This window comes from Salvelinus namaycush, chromosome 23 (assembly GCF_016432855.1).
Source record: "Salvelinus namaycush isolate Seneca chromosome 23, SaNama_1.0, whole genome shotgun sequence".
NCBI lineage: Eukaryota > Metazoa > Chordata > Actinopteri > Salmoniformes > Salmonidae > Salvelinus > Salvelinus namaycush.
The window spans coordinates 8,750,020-8,765,178 of NC_052329.1; positions in this window are offsets into that span (position 1 = coordinate 8,750,020).

Here is a 15,159-nt window from a genome sequence, read left to right on the forward strand (position 1 = left end):
CCTCAGCACCCTCAGCCCCCTCCCCACCCTCAGCCTCATACGCCCCCTCAGCCTCATACGCCCCCTCAGCACCCTCAGCACCCTCAGCACCCTCAGCACCCTCAGCCCTCTCAGCCTCATCTGCCCCTTCCGCACCGTCAGCACCCTCAGTCCGCTCAGCACCCTCAGCCCCCTCTACCCCCTCAGCCTCGTCCCCCCTCCACCTCCTCCACCCCCTCAGCCCCACCCGCCCCCTCTACCCCCTCAGCCTCCTCTACCCCTCCATCCCCTCAGCCTCATTCGCCCCCTCAGCCCCCTCCGCCCCCTCAGCACCAGCAGCTCCCTCTACCCCCTCAGCTCCCTCTACCCCCTCAGCTCCCTCAGGTCCCTCTACCCACTTAGCTCCCTCTACCCACTCAGCTCCCTCTACCCCCTCAGCTCCCTCTACCCCCTCAGCTCCCTCTGCCCCCTCAGCTCCCTCAGCTCCCTCAGCTCCCTCTACCTCCTCAGCTCCTTCTACTCCTTCTACCCCCTCAACTCCCTCAGCTCCCTCTACCCACTTAGCTCCCTCTACCCCCTCAGCTCCCTCTACCACCTCAGCTCCCTCAGCTCCCTCTACCCCCTCAGCTCCCTCTACCCCCTCAGCTCCCTCAGCTCCCTCTACCTCCTCAGCTCCTTCTACTCCCTCTACCCCCTCAGCTCCCTCTACCCCCTCAGCTCCCTCTACTACCTCTACCCCCTCAGCTCCCTCAGCTCCCTCTACCTCCTCAGCTCCCTCAGCTCCCTCTACCCCCTCAGCTCCCTCTACCCCCTCAGCTCCCTCTACCCCCTCAGCTCCCTCTACCCCCTCAGCTCCCTCAGCTCCATCTGCCCCCTCAGCTCCCTTAGCTCCCTCTACCTCCTCAGCTCCTTCTACTCCCTCTACCCCCTCAACTCCCTCAGCTCCCTCTACCCACTTAGCTCCCTCTACCCCCTCTACCCCCTCAGCTCCCTCTAACCCCTCAGCTCCCTCAGCTCCCTCTACCCCCTCAGCTCCCTCTACCCCCTCAGCTCCCTCAGTTCCCTCCACCTCCTCAGCTCCTTCTACTCCCTCTACCCCCTCAGCTCCCTCTACCCCCTCAGCTCCCTCTACTCCCTCTACCCCCTCAGCTCCCTCAGCTCCCTCTACCTCCTCAGCTCCCTCAGCTCCCTCTACCTCCTCAGCTCCCTCTACCCCCTCAGCTCCCTCTACCCCCTCAGCTCCCTCAGCTCCCTCTACCACCTCTACCCCCTCAGCTCCCTCTACCCCCTCAGCTCCCTCTACCCCCTCAGCTCCCTCTACACCCTCAGCTCCCTCTACCACCTCAGCTCCCTCTACCACCTCAGCTCCCTCTGCACCCTCAGCTCCCTCTACCACCTCAGTTCCCTCAGCTCCCTCTACCACCTCAGCCCTCTCCACCACCTCAGTTCCCTCAGATCCCTCTACACCCCTCAGCTCCCTCTACCCCCTCAGCTCCCTCTACCACTTCAGCTCCCTCTACCACCTCAGCTCCCTCTACCACCTCAGCTCCCCTCAGCTCCCTCGGGTCCCTCGGGTCCCTCTACCCCCTCAGCTCCCTCAGATCCCTCTACCCCCTCAGCTCCCCTCAGCTCCCTCAGGTCCCTTATACGCCCTCAGGTCCCTTATACGCCCTCAGGTCCCTCTACCACCTCAGGTCCCTCTACCACCTCAGGTCCCTCTACCACCTCAGGTCCCTCTACCACCTCAGGTCCCTCAAATCCCTCTACACCCTCAGCTCCCTATACCCCCTCTGCTCCCTCAGCTCCCTCTACCCCCTCAGCTCCCTCTACCCCATCAGCTCCCTCTACCCCATCAGCTCCCTCTACCCCATCAGCTCCCTATACCCCCTCTGCTCCCTCAGCTCCCTCTACCCCCTCAGCTCACTCTACCCCCTCAGCTCCCTCTACCTCCTCAGCTCCCTCTACCCCCTCAGCTCCCTCAGCTCCCTATACCTCCTCAGCTCCCTCAGCTCCCTCTACCCCCTCAGCTCCCTCTACCTCCTCAGCCCTTTCCACCACCTCAGTTCCCTCAGCTCCCTCTACCACCTCAGCCCTCTCCACCACCTCAGCTCCCTCAGCTCCCTCTACCACCTCAGCTCCCTCTACCACCTCAGCTCCCTCAGATCCCTCTACCCCCTCAGCTCCTCTCAGCTCCCTCGGGTCCCTCGGGTCCCTCTACCCCCTCAACTCCCTCAGGTCCCTCAGCTGCCTCTACCACCTCAGCTCCCTCTACCACCTCAGCTCCCTCAGCTCCCTCTACCCCCTCAGCTCCCTCTACCCCCTCAGCTCCCTCTACCCCCTCAGCTCCCTCAGCTCCCTCTACCCCCTCAGCTCCCTCTACCCCCTCAGCTCCCTCTACCCCCTCAGCTCCCTCTACCCCCTCAGCTCCCTCTACCTCCTCTGCTCCCTCAGCTCCCTCTACCCCCTCAGCTCCCTCTACCTCCTCAGCTCACTCTACCCCCTCATCATCTTATCATCCTCTCTCATCATTTCAAGATCCTCTATCTCCCGTTCCTCTCTGCAGAAATAATATTTTTCACCCTCCTCCAGCTCCTTTGTGCTAATATTGTTTCATCCTCCCCTCCACCTCACTCCTCTCTTGAAGTGGCACTTTACATACATGCTGAAGCAGTCAATGCTTGACACATACACCACACACACACACACACACACACACACACACACACACACACACACACACACACACACACACACACACACACACACACACACACACACACACACACACACACACACACACACACACACACACACACACACTAACACACGGACACACACAGACACCCTCAAACACACAATGTCATTCTCCTGACTGGCAGCTCTCCTTCATTTACTCAGCCTGTATCTCCAGCTCTGCCGCTGAGTTTATTTTTGTTTTCCTGTCTTGACGTACCTCTTTTTGTTCCAAGATTAAACAACAAACTGATCTGAGAGAGAGGAGAGAGAGAGGAATGCAGTGTGAGAAAAGAGAGAGAGAAAGAGAGAGTGAGAGAGAGAGAGACAAAGAGAGAGATCACTAAATCACTAAAACAATACAGAAATACACTACAGAAGAAGAAGGAACAGCACGTCAGCAATCAGCTCAATGTAACTGAAGAATCCATAGAATCTAACTACTTCTGGGAAAATTGAAACACACTAAACAACACGAAGAGTTATCTATCCAAAACAGAGAGGTGTGGATAAGTCACTTCTCCAATCTTTTTGACTCTATAGCAAATAACAAACAGCAAAAACATATACATGATCAATTACAAATCTTAGAATCAGCTATTAAATACTACTAGAACCCACTGTATTCTCCAACTACTTTGAATGAACTACAGGACAAAATACAAACCCACCAACCCGATAAATCCTGTGGTGTTGATGGAATCCTACATGAAATTATAAAATATACAGACCAGAAATTCAAATTAGCTATACTTAAACTCTTTAACATCATCCTCAGCGCTGTGTCATGACGTTGCCCTATTTGGGTATAGCAAGCCCCATCCCCCTCTCCCTGCCTCCCCCTTGCCTCCTTCAACTAGGCTGCTGTGGTCAGAAAGAGGTCGTAAATTCCTGAGGAGAAGACCCTGCCACATGGCCACACAGTATAAGAGGCAGAGTAAGCTTTCATAGAAAACAAAGGAATTTATTCCACCTCACAGAACTTGAGGTACGAACAAATTTCATGTTCCGGAGAAAGTATAAAAGATCGGTGAAGAATCCAGCTACGAACTGGTCCGTTTGTTTACAACTTGGGGAAGCTCATGGGAGACGGTGTGGCCACATTACCATAACGCTGTTTATATAATAGCCTCAGATATGACGTTTACATCTAATTGTTGTATAAGATGAATGAGTGAGTATGATACTGTTTACACAATTTTACAATGTGATTTTGGACTGTTTATTGAAGGAAACTCCAATTCCCTTTTGAGTTTAACTAAATCAGAGGACCGCCCCTGAGCCCAGTTAGGGTCAGGCATCCTGGGACAGCCCCTTTTCTGCAATTCCGAATAAAACCCAACTTTGAGAAATTATCACCGGACCATGTTTTTCTCCATTAGGAGGGGACGAAGGTTGCAGACCATTGCTGAATCTTTTAACCATACCAAGTGGTTAAACTCTTAGACTATCGATACCGACAGAATAAGAACAAGTCTTTGATATTCATTACTAGTCTGCAGCTAGGAATTCGGTATCATTGAACGCGAAGAACGACAACCGCCGAAACATCCATTCTACAACAACACGAATGAATGTCACTCTGAACTATCCCCTCTAACCAAGACAGAGAGAGAGAGAGAGAGAGAGAGAGAGAGAGAGAGAGAGAGAGAGAGAGAGAGAGAGAGAGAGAGAGGACAAACTCTCCAACAGAAACTAACTTTTCAACAGCGATCAAGATGACACACTGAGCGTAAATATATATATTGATTGCAATTGTTCCCGAATGAGTGAGCGTTCATGTGCAAAGGATTAGCAGTTCAATTGTTATAATTATCACTCTGTAGTGACTTCTCAGTCGACCCCCACTTCCCTTTGGTCTAACAAGCCGCCATGCCGGTTTAGCCCACTAGGGCACATTCTCCTATCATTTCTTGTAACCATATTTACTTTGTTTGTTTGTTTATGCATTTCTGTGAATTACTTAGTTAGTAATTGTAGTATCCTTAAAGGCTTCTTATAATTACGACTCATGAGACTTACGTACGGTTTAGTATTTAATTTTAACTTAGATTTACATTATCTTATGCACCTGGCTTAAACTACCTGAAGCTTTCTTAATCATAGTTAAATAGGCAGACATAGGAAATAGCTACGGATAGCGGGAAGCAAACCCCCGTCTTGAGTCAATACTGCCATCTATTGGTAAACATAAATATACCAGGTAACTACAGTAATAAATAAATTATTTAAGACAATTGATGTCTCATAGTGAAGACTGGGTTCGTGCAGATAACCAACAATTTACGATGTTTGGAATGAGACTAACATGAGGTAAAGTAAATAATTAATTAATTAAGAAGACGAATTGATCAGATATGAAAATATCTGAAAGGTTATATTAGGAAATTATAACTTTGTAATTGGAATATTTTCCTTGGTGCCCCGACTTCCTAGTTAATTACAGTTACATGATTATTCAGTTTAATCGCGTAATACTAATTACAGGAATCTTTGATAAAAACTAAGTCTTCAATTTAATGATAGTAAAGACACGACATCTGGCATCTTCCCCAATATTTGGTACCAAGGACTGATAACCGTAATCCACAAAAGTGGAGACAGATTTGACCCCAATAACTACCGTGGGAAAATCCTATGCATTATCATTAACAGCAGACTTGCACATTTCCTCAGTGAAAACAATGTACTGAGCATAGTTCAATAAGACAGAACACGTATTCACCCTGCAAACCCTAATTAACAAAACAAACAATCCAAAACAACAATCTTCTCATGCTTTGTTGACTTCAAAAAAGCTTTTGACTCAATTTGGCATGAGGGTCTGCGATACAAATTGATGGAAAATGGGGTTGGGGGAAAAACATAAAACATTATAAAATCGATGTACGCAAACAACAAGTTAAAATTGGTAAAAAACACACACATTTCTTTCCACAGGACATTAGTGTGAGACATGGATGCAGCTTAAGCCCCACCCTCTTCAACATATACTGTATATCAACGAATTGGCGAGGGTACTAGAACAGTCTGCAACACCCGGCGTCACCCTACTAGAATCTGATGTGAAATGTCTACTGATTGCTAATGATCTGGTGCTTCTGATGTCATTGAATGGCACCGGAGGAGATGGCTGCCTTTTTACCGGCTCCCAACCAATTGTGCTATTGTGTGTGTTTTTTTAAGTTATTTGTAACTTACTTTGTACATAATGTTTCTGCCACCATCTCTTATGACCGAAAAGAGCTTCTGGATATCAGGACAGTGATTCCTCACCTCATACCAGACAAAGATTTTTTTCTTCAACAAGTCGGTTGCGAAGGATTTACTTCAGACACCGGACAAGGCCAAATACCCATCTTTCGCATGAAGAAGAGACAAAGATATCAGGGACGTAGGTCGGGGTGCCTTGTAAGGATCCGACAGCGAAGTGGGTAATCTGCCTCTACCCTCAGTCCTATTAGACAACATGCAATCATTGGATAACAAATTGGATGAGGATGATCAAGACTATCGTACCAACCGGACAGGATAAAAACGGTAATATCTTATGTTTCACTGAGTCGTGGCTGAACGATGACATGGATAACATACAGCTGGCTGGGTTCTCTGTGCATCGTCAAGATAGAACAGCTGCCTCTGGTAAGACAAGGGGTGGCGGTCTGTGTCTATTTGTGAACAGCTGGTGCACAAAATCTCATTTTAAGGAAGTCTCTAGGTTTTGCTCACCTGAGGTAGAGTATCTCATGATAAGCTGTGGACCACACTATCTAACGAGAGACTTTTCATCTATATTTTTCATAGTTGTCTATTTACCACAACAAACTGATGGTGGCACTAAGACCGCACTCAACTAGCTGTATAAGGCCATAAGCAAACAAGAAAATGCTCATCCAAAGGCGGCACTCCTAGTGGAGTTATTGCAGGGAAACTTCAATCCGTTTTAACTCATTTCTACCAGCATGTGCAACCAGATGGAAAAAAACTCTAGACCACTTTTACTCCACACACAGAGACGCGTACAAAGCTCTCCCACCCCCTCCATTTGGCAAATCTGACCACAACTCCTCCTGATTCCTGCTTACAAGCAAAAACTAAAGCAGGAAGTACCAGCGACTCGCTCAATATGGAAGTGGTCGATGACGCAGATGCTAAGCTACATGACTGTTTTGATAGCACAGACCAGAATATGTTCTGTGATTCTTCCAATTGCATTGAGGAGTACATCACTGGGGCCAAGCTTCCTGCCATCCAGGACCTCTATTCCAGCCGGTGTCAGAGGAAGGCCCTAAAAATTGCCAAAGACTCCAGCCACCCTAGTCATGGACTGTTCTCTCTGCTATCGCATGGCAAGCGGAACCAGAGCGCCAAGTCTAGGTCCAAAAGGCTTCTTAACAGCTTCTGCCACCAATCATAAGACTTCTGAACAGCTAATCAAATGGATACCTGGACTATTTGCAATTACGCTGCTTCTACTCACTTTTTATTTTATATGAATCATCACTTTACCTCTACCTATATGTACACATTACCTTAATTACCTCGACTAACCTGTGCCCCTGCACATTGACTCTGTACCGGTACCCGCTGTATATAGCCTCACTACTGTAATTTTATTGTTGCTCTTTAATTATTTGTTATTTTCTATTTTTAAATTTTTACCCTACAGAGCCACAGGACTTCAACACAATTAGGCACAAACTAATCATGAGAAAACAAACATTGGACATTGACACATTGGAAAGAATTAACAAAAAAACTTAACAAACTAGAATGCTATTTGGCCATAAACAGAGACTACACAGTGGCAGAATGCCTTAAGGAAAGCTTTAACTATGTACAGACTCAGTGAGCATAGCCTTGCTATTGAGAAAGGTCACCGTAGGCAGACCTGGCACTCAAGAGAAGACAGGCTATGTGCACACTGCCCACAAGATGAGGTGGAAACTGAGCTGCACTTCCTAACCTCCTGCCAAATATATTGTCACACACTGATCTGTTTCACCTGTCATTTTGATTGTCTCCACCCCCCTCCAGGTGTCGCCCATCTTCCCCATTATCCCCTGTGTATTTATACCTGTGTTCTCTGTTTGTCTGTTGCCAGTTCGTCTTGTTTGTCAAGTCAACCAGCGTATTTGTGTCTCAGCTCCTGGTTTTGACCATTGCCTGTCCTGACTCTGAGCCTGCCTGCTGACCTGTACATGTACCTTTGCCCCACCTCTGGATTATTGACCTATGCCTACCCTGAGCCTGCCTGCCGTTCGGCACCAATGCCCTGGTTTACTGACCCCTGGCTGCCTTGACCTGCCTATTGCCTGCCCCTGTTGGATAATTAAACCATTGTTAATTCGACGTTGTCTGCATTTGGGTCGTACCTTCATACCTGATACTATGACCATATTGGAGACATATATTTCCCTCAGATTACACAGAACCACAAAGAATTCAAAAACAAATCCAATTTTGATAAACTCCCATATCTATTGGGTGAAATACCACAGTATGCCATCACAGCAGCAACTAGTGAAAAACAAACACAATTGTAAATGCAACCTATATTATCTATTTCACTTGCTTTGGCAATATAAACATATGTTACCCATGCCAATGAAGTCCCTTAAATTGAAAATGAATTGAGAGAGACAAAGAGACGGAGTGAGAGAGTGTCACGATCGTCGTATGGTGGAAGACAGGACCAAGGCGCAGCGTGATAACAATACATCTTCTCGTTTAATATAACGAAGACGAAGAACACTTTACAAACAAAACAACAAACCGACGACCGTGAAGCTATATAAACAATAAGTGCAGACACAGGCAACATAGACATAGACAATCACCCACGAACTACCTAATGAATATGGCTGCCTAAATATGGTTCCCAATCAGAGACAACGATAGACAGCTGTCTCTAATTGAGAACCAATCTAGGCAACCATAGACATACATACACCTAGACCAGACACTGCCCCATAAACATACAAAACCCCTAGACAATACAAACACATACATCCCCCATTTCACACCCTGACCTAACTAAAATAATAAAGAAAACAAAGATAACTAAGGCCAGGGCGTGACAGAGAGAGAGATGTGGAAGGTTTTCACGTTTTTTTTTTATTTTACATTAGGAATGAGAGATCTCACAGGGGAGAGTTGCAGTTCTGACTTCGCTGTTCGTGTGTGTGTGTGTGTGTGTGTGTGTGTGTGTGTGTGTGTGTGTGTGTGTGTGTGTGTGTGTGTGTGTGTGTGTGTGTGTGTGTGTGTGTGTGTGTGTGTGTGTGTGTGTGTGTGTGTGTGTCGACGTGGTATTATGATGTCTCTGAGAAGCTGTTGTTGTTAACCTACTTTAGCCGAATGATTTCGGCATACTTCCCTAAACACTCTACTGCATCTAAATTCCTGGAAGGGAAAAAGCTCGCTCTCCGTCTCTCCATCTGTTCTTCTCGCTATCTCCCTCTCTCTGCCTCTATCTGTTTCCGAGTTCCCTCTCACTCTCTCTCTGTTATTCTCTCTCTCATCTCTCTCACCCTCTCCCTAAGCAGCCTATGCAGATGCTGTCACCCCTACTATCCTGCTACGTTGTCATGCTGCCTCTCTAAACCTTCAGATGCTGTCACCACTACTATCCTGCTATGTTGTCATGTTGTCTCTCTAAACCTTCAGATGCTGTCACCACTACTATCCTGCTATGTTGTCATGTTGCCTCTCTAAACCTTCAGATGCTGTCACCACTACTATCCTGCTATGTTGTCATGTTGCCTCTCTAAACCTTCAGATGCTGTCACCACTACTATCCTGCTATGTTGTCATGTTGCCTCTCTAAACCTTCAGATGCTGTCACCACTACTATCCTGCTATGTTGTCATGTTGCCTCTCTAAACCTTCAGATGCTGTCACCACTACTATCCTGCTATGTTGTCATGTTGTCTCTCTAAACCTTCAGATGCTGTCACCACTACTATCCTGCTATGTTGTCATGCTGCCTCTCTAAACCTTCAGATGCTGTCACCACTACTATCCTGCTATGTTGTCATGTTGCCTCTCTAAACCTTCAGATGCTGTTGTCGTGACGTTGTATTAGTTAATGTGGCGACTGTTGCTCATCGAATGATTACAAGTTTCTAATTACGTGATTAACTGAATCAAGCAATTATTAACTCATTAACCTGGGGCACCATGGGAAAACTAGTTTTTATTGAGTTTCTATTTCCCAAATTAACTCAAAGAATATCAGAATATCAATTTTACCACAGCCGCTAATTAACCAGTTGCCTCTAACAGTCTCGTTCTGAACGTCGTATAGCCCGGGATTCTGCACGGACCCGGGTCTCACTAATGAATTCGCACCACACCAATCTTAGTTGAATGTTTATTTACTAAAAAGCTAAAATGATGATAAAAGATACACATACACAAAAACACATTCTAGGCTATTGATTAGAACTTAGTATAACGGGCCAACACACTAGGGCGCGTGTTACCCAAAATGGGGATTTAAACGAGAGAGAAAGAGAGAGAGTACACAAGAGGAATATACATTTGGGTGAAATTGTCAGCTATGCTCATTCTAACCCTAGCCTTGCCCCAAACTGCCGCTGTTATGAGTCAGAATATAATGATGTAATTACTTGTGGAAGGTCTCCGTGGATTTTCCCGCGTGGACCGTTCAAGCTGCTCAATGACGCACTTCTCCTGCGCACCTCTCTAGGTGTGTTCACGACACGATGTCCGTGTCCTTTGGCTTTACTGGCCTGTTCCTTTGTCCTCGCTCTGGAAGGGGTCTTCGGAGGACAAATAGCTCTGTAGCTCAGAGCTCACAGCGTAAAGATGAAAGAGTGTAGATATCACGATTCGATGGGGAGTGGAGGCTAGGTGGTTCGGCTTGAATACACCCGCTTAGACACGCTACTCATCCGTAGCTTGGGTAGAAAAAGATTTCTTTGTCTTCAACTTGTTGCGTTTTGGGTTCGTTGACCTTTTAGACCTTTGGCTGCAGCTCGGGTCACTTAGTCATGTATGTTAATTCTGCACTCACAGGTTTTATACCCTCGGGTCAGAAGTGGGCGTTTCCGCATTCAGGGCAATTCTCTGGGCGTACCAAGTTTGAGGGACAAGGTATAGATTTTACTCAAATCCAATTTTAGACAACTAACTTCACATTTCATCTCTACCGAAACATTCTCTTTGATTTGGACATTTTCCACACAACGTACAATGTATAAACATCAAGCATATACGAGGAAAACTCTTAACGTTACAATGTTTTCATAATAACGTCATCTATTAACCTTTAATAACAAAACAAAAATGACATACATTTTCATATTCCATCTATCGTCATGACCACCATTGTAGTTGACGGAAACCATTGTTCCAAAGTCCCTTTATTGCATGTTTAAAGTTCTGAGGCTGGTTCTCCATAGTGAGAGGGAATGTTTTCTGTGGCCTCAGAATTACCATGGGTGTGAGGGGTCATAAAACCCCCACATCTTCAGACCCTTAGATCTCTCCTCATCTGTTGGGGTTGAGAGATAAGCTGGAGGGTTGTGGTCTCCTGTAACCTGACCTGATCAGGACGGTCATGACACTGTCACCACTATTATCCTGCTAAGTTGCCTCTCTAAACCTTCAGATGCTGTCACCACTATTATCCTGCTATGTTGTCATGTTGACTCTCTAAACCTTCAGATGCTGTCACCACTAGTATCCTGCTATGTTGTCATGTTGCCTCTCTAAACCTTCAGATGCTGTCACCACTACTATCCTGCTAAGTTGCCTCTCTAAACCTTCAGATGCTGTCACCACTACTATCCTGCTATGTTGTCATGTTGCCTCTCTAAACCTTCAGATGCTGTCACCACTATTGTCCTGCTAAGTTGCCTCTCTAAACCTTCAGATGCTGTCACCACTACTATCCTGCTATGATGTCATGTTGACTCTCTAATCCTTCAGATGCTGTCACAACTAATATCCTGCTATGTTGTCATGTTGCCTCTCTAAACCTTCAGATGCTGTCACCACTACTATCCTGCTATGATGTCATGTTGACTCTCTAATCCTTCAGATGCTGTCACCACTACTATCCTGCTATGTTGTCATGTTGCCTCTCTAAACCTTCAGATGCTGTCACCACTACTATCCTGCTATGATGTCATGTTGACTCTCTAAACCTTCAGATGCTGTCACCACTACTATCCTGCTATGTTGTCATGTTGACTCTCTAAACCTTCAGATGCTGTCACCACTACTATCCTGCTATGATGTCATGTTGCCTCTCTAAACCTTCAGATGCTGTCACCACTACTATCCTGCTATGTTGTCATGTTGCCTCTCTAAACCTTCAGATGCTGTCACCACTACTATCCTGCTATGATGTCATGTTGCCTCTCTAAACCTTCAGATGCTGTCACCACTACTATCCTGCTTTGTTGTCATGCTGCCTCTCTAAACCTTCAGATGCTGTCACCACTATTATCCTGCTATGTTGTCATGTTGACTCTCTAAACCTTCAGATGCTGTCACCACTATTATCCTGCTATGTTGTCATGCTGCCTCTCTAAACCTTCAGATGCTGTCACCACTACTATCCTGCTATGTTGTCATGTTGCCTCTCTAAACCTTCAGATGCTGTCACCACTATTATCCTGCTAAGTTGCCTCTCTAAACCATCAGATGCTGTCACCACTATTATCCTGCTATGTTGTCATGTTGACTCTCTAAACCTTCAGATGCTGCCACCACTAGTATCCTCCTATGTTGTCATGCTGCCTCTCTAAACCTTCAGATGCTGTCACCAATACTATCCTGCTATGATGTCATGTTGACTCTCTAATCCTTCAGATGCTGTCACCACTACTATCCTGATATGTTGTCATGTTGCCTCTCTAAACCTTCAGATGCTGTCACCACTACTATCCTGCTATGTTGTCATGCTGCCTCTCTAAACCTTCAGATGCTGTCACCACTACTATCCTGCTATGTTGTCATGTTGCCTCTCTAAACCTTCAGATGCTGTCACCACTACTATCCTGCTATGATGTCATGTTGACTCTCTAATCCTTCAGATGCTGTCACCACTATTATCCTGCTATGTTGTCATGTTGACTCTCTAAACCTTCAGATGCTGTCACCACTACTATCCTGCTATGATGTCATGTTGCCTCTCTAAACCTTCAGATGCTGTCACCACTACTATCCTGCTATGTTGTCATGTTGCCTCTCTAAACCTTCAGATGCTGTCACCACTACTATCCTGCTATGATGTCATGTTGCCTCTCTAAACCTTCAGATGCTGTCACCACTACTATCCTGCTATGTTGTCATGTTGCCTCTCTAAACCTTCAGATGCTGTCACCACTATTATCCTGCTAAGTTGCCTCTCTAAACCATCAGATGCTGTCACCACTATTATCCTGCTATGTTGTCATGTTGACTCTCTAAACCTTCAGATGCTGTCACCACTAGTATCCTCCTATGTTGTCATGCTGCCTCGCTAAACCTTCAGATGCTGTCACCACTACTATCCTGCTATGATGTCATGTTGACTCTCTAATCCTTCAGATGCTGTCACCACTACTATCCTGCTATGATGTCATGTTGACTCTCTAATCCTTCAGATGCTGTCACCACTATTATCCTGCTATGTTGTCATGTTGACTCTCTAAACCTTCAGATGCTGTCACCACTACTATCCTGCTATGTTGTCATGTTGCCTCTCTAAACCTTCAGATGCTGTCACCACTATTATCCTGCTATGTTGTCATGTTGACTCTCTAAACCTTCAGATGCTGTCACCACTACTATCCTGCTATGTTGTCATGTTGCCTCTCTAAACCTTCAGATGCTGTCACCACTATTATCCTGCTATGTTGTCATGTTGACTCTCTAAACCTTCAGATGCTGTCACCACTACTATCCTGCTATGTTGTCATGCTGCCTCTCTAAACCTTCAGATGCTGTCACCACTATTATCCTGCTATGTTGTCATGTTGTCTCTCTAAACCTTCAGATGCTGTCACCACTACTATCCTGCTATGTTGTCATGTTGCCTCTCTAAACCTTCAGATGCTGTCACCCCTACTATCCTGCTATGTTGTCATGTTGACTCTCTAAACCTTCAGATGCTGTCACCACTAGTATCCTGCTATGTTGTCATGTTGCCTCTCTAAACCTTCAGATGCTGTCACCACTACTATCCTGCTAAGTTGCCTCTCTAAACCTTCAGATGCTGTCACCACTACTATCCTGCTATGTTGTCATGTTGCCTCTCTAAACCTTCAGATGCTGTCACCACTATTATCCTGCTAAGTTGACTCTCTAAACCTTCAGATGCTGTCACCACTACTATCCTGCTATGATGTCATGTTGACTCTCTAATCCTTCAGATGCTGTCATAACTAATATCCTGCTATGTTGTCATGTTGCCTCTCTAAACCTTCAGATGCTGTCACCACTACTATCCTGCTATGTTGTCATGCTGCCTCTCTAAACCTTCAGATGCTGTCACCACTACTATCCTGCTATGTTGTCATGTTGACTCTCTAAACCTTCAGATGCTGTCACCACTACTATCCTGCTATGATGTCATGTTGACTCTCTAATCCTTCAGATGCTGTCACCACTATTATCCTGCTATGTTGTCATGTTGACTCTCTAAACCTTCAGATGCTGTCACCACTACTATCCTGCTATGATGTCATGTTGCCTCTCTAAACCTTCAGATGCTGTCACCACTACTATCCTGCTATGTTGTCATGTTGCCTCTCTAAACCTTCAGATGCTGTCACCACTACTATCCTGCTATGATGTCATGTTGCCTCTCTAAACCTTCAGATGCTGTCACCACTACTATCCTGCTTTGTTGTCATGCTGCCTCTCTAAACCTTCAGATGCTGTCACCACTATTATCCTGCTATGTTGTCATGTAGACTCTCTAAACCTTCAGATGCTGTCACCACTATTATCCTGCTATGTTGTCATGCTGCCTCTCTAAACCTTCAGATGCTGTCACCACTACTATCCTGCTATGTTGTCATGTTGCCTCTCTAAACCTTCAGATGCTGTCACCACTATTATCCTGCTAAGTTGCCTCTCTAAACCATCAGATGCTGTCACCACTGTTATCCTGCTATGTTGTCATGTTGACTCTCTAAACCTTCAGATGCTCTCACCACTAGTATCCTCCTATGTTGTCATGCTGCCTCTCTAAACCTTCAGATGCTGTCACCACTACTATCCTGCTATGATGTCATGTTGACTCTCTAATCCTTCAGATGCTGTCACCACTATTATCCTGCTATGTTGTCATGTTGACTCTCTAAACCTTCAGATGCTGTCACCACTACTATCCTGCTATGTTGTCATGTTGCCTCTCTAAACCTTCAGATGCTGTCACCACTATTATCCTGCTATGTTGTCATGTTGACTCTCTAAACCTTCAGATGC